At 39.8% G+C, this 2,432-nt stretch overlaps 1 long non-coding RNA gene across 3 annotated transcripts in view; it reads left to right on the plus strand.

Moving 5' to 3' along the window:
* Positions 1–1,775: 1,775 nt before the first annotated feature.
* The window catches only part of LOC127922680 (uncharacterized), a 4,250-nt gene continuing 3,593 nt past the window's right edge, over positions 1,776–2,432 (plus strand). For all 3 annotated transcript variants that reach the window (XR_008111911.1, XR_008111910.1, XR_008111909.1), the window contains exon 1: positions 1,776–2,432. This exon is cut by the window's right edge. This is a non-coding gene — a long non-coding RNA (uncharacterized LOC127922680).

Genomic DNA, 2,432 nt, shown 5'->3' on the forward strand with positions numbered 1-2,432 from the left:
AATACAGGAAAGAAAACGTACCAGCGCTGCTTTTCACGTCTTGCGCAACTCACAAAAGTGTCCCCAGTTCCGAGTTGGCCTACTTCTTCATTGCACAAAGGAATAACCTCAGCCAAATTCCAAAGACTGGTGACATCCAGTGGAAGGAGTGGGAACTGAAAATAGGTTCCTATGAAATATCCCTTGGCAAAGACAATTCAGGGAACAGAGAGGGGGGGAATTCTGAACAGTTAGTCCTCGGGGTTTTGCCTGCTACATAAGTTCTGTTATACTCACAGATATGATTCAAACAGTTTCAAACAGTGTTTTCTATCCAAATCTATGAATAATATGCATATCTTATATTCTTGGCATGAGTAGCAGGAAGTTGAAATTGGGCACGCTATTTATCCAAAAGTGAAAATTCAGCCCCCTAGCTTCAAGTGGCCCGCCACCCGTGATCAGGCGTCATAGAACCCGCCTTTTCTAATGTTACGAATATAAACCCTACTGAGGAAATCCTCTTCAGACCACTCTTACCTCGGTGTAAACTGAGGTGTCACAGGTTTGAATACTAAGACTAAGCAAACTGCGAATAGTTGTTGAATTCCTAACCATACCACGTGAAGCATGGGCTGGAAATGGTTCAACTCTGAGACTATCGATCCCAACAGAATAAGAGCAAATCTTAGATACTAATTACTCGTCTGCAGCTATAAATTATGTCAACCTGGGATGCGAAGACCGACAACCGCCGAAACATCTATTCTATGAGAACATTTCTGAATGGTCCTCTGAAGTAACCATTCTAACCACGATAAACTTTGATCTTCAGGGAAGCAGAGAAAGAGACTCAGATAAACTCTCCAGCAGACAGACTGACGACTCCAACAGAGATCACGACGACACACTGGGCGTAAATGTATATTGATTTGCAATTATTCCCGAATGAGTGGGCGTTCATGTGCAAAGGATTAGCATTTCAATGAATATATTTATCCACTGTGTGTAGTGACTCCTTTAAGTCTTTCCCGCCCTTCTCAGTCCACACCCACTTCCCTTTGTCCACTAAACCGTTGGCCCACTAGGGAACCTCCCCTATCATTTCCTTGTAACCATATCTACTGTTTGTGTGTTTATGCATTTCTGTGTTTATTTAGTTAGTTAGTAAATAAATGATTAAGCCAATTGGTGTATGGATGATTCATAGTAAAGGCTGGGTTCGTGCAGATAACCAACAATTTACAACATTTGGAATGAGACTAACGTGAGGTAAAGAATAGTTCATTAGAAGACTAGTTGATCAGATATTAAAATATCTGAAGAGTTATATTAGAAAAATTATAACTTTGTAATCTTTGGAATATTTTCCTTGGTGCCTCGACTTCCTAGTTAATTAATCACGTAATAATAATTACAGAGAATTGATTTGATAAAATAAGTCTTCACTTTTAATGATGCCAAAGACACGACATATCTGATCAGACTCATTTAGCATGCTATAATGATGCTCAATTTAGCATGCTATAATGTAGCTGCTAATATCTGACCAGATCAGCATGCTATAATTTAGCTAATATCTGCATTTAGCATGCTATAATGTAGCTGCTAATATCTGAGCAGACTCATTTAGCATGCTATAATGTAGCTGCTAATATCTGAGCAGACTCATTTAGCATGCTATAATGTAGCTGCTAATATCCAGACTCATTTAGCATGCTATAATGCTATAATGTAGACTGCTAATATCTGACCAGACAGACTCATTTAGCATGCTATAATGTAGCTGCTAATATCTGAGCAGACTCATTTAGCATGCTATAATGTAGCTGCTAATATCTGACCAGACACATTTAGCATGCTATAATGTAGCTGCTAATATCTGACCAGACACATTTAGCATGCTATAATGTAGCTGCTAATATCTGAGCAGACTCATTTAGCATGCTATAATGTAGCTGCTAATATCTGAGCAGACTCATTTAGCATGCTATAATGTAGCTGCTAATATCTGAGCAGACTCATTTAGCATGCTATAATGTAGCTGCTAATATCTGACCAGACACATTTAGCATGCTATAATGTAGCTGCTAATATCTGAGCAGACACATTTAACATGCTATAATGTAGCTGCTAATATCTGAGCAGACACATTTAGCATGCTATAATGTAGCTGCTAATATCTGAGCAGACACATTTAACATGCTATAATGTAGCTGCTTATATCGATAATCCGTCAGCGCTGGGGGCAGTCTCAGTGGAGATGGTTGCCCTTGTGAAATATGGAATCTCAGCGCTGGGGGCAGTCTCAGTGGAGATGGTTGCCCTTGTGAAATTTTAAATCTCAGCGCTGGGGGCAGTCTCAGTGGAGATGGTTGCCCTTGTGAAATATGGAATCTCAGCGCTGGGGGCAGTCTCAGTGGAGATGGTTGCCCTTGTGAAATTTTAAATCT

Source organism: Oncorhynchus keta, unplaced genomic scaffold (genome assembly GCF_023373465.1).
Source record: "Oncorhynchus keta strain PuntledgeMale-10-30-2019 unplaced genomic scaffold, Oket_V2 Un_contig_26711_pilon_pilon, whole genome shotgun sequence".
Classification (NCBI taxonomy): Eukaryota; Metazoa; Chordata; class Actinopteri; order Salmoniformes; family Salmonidae; genus Oncorhynchus; species Oncorhynchus keta.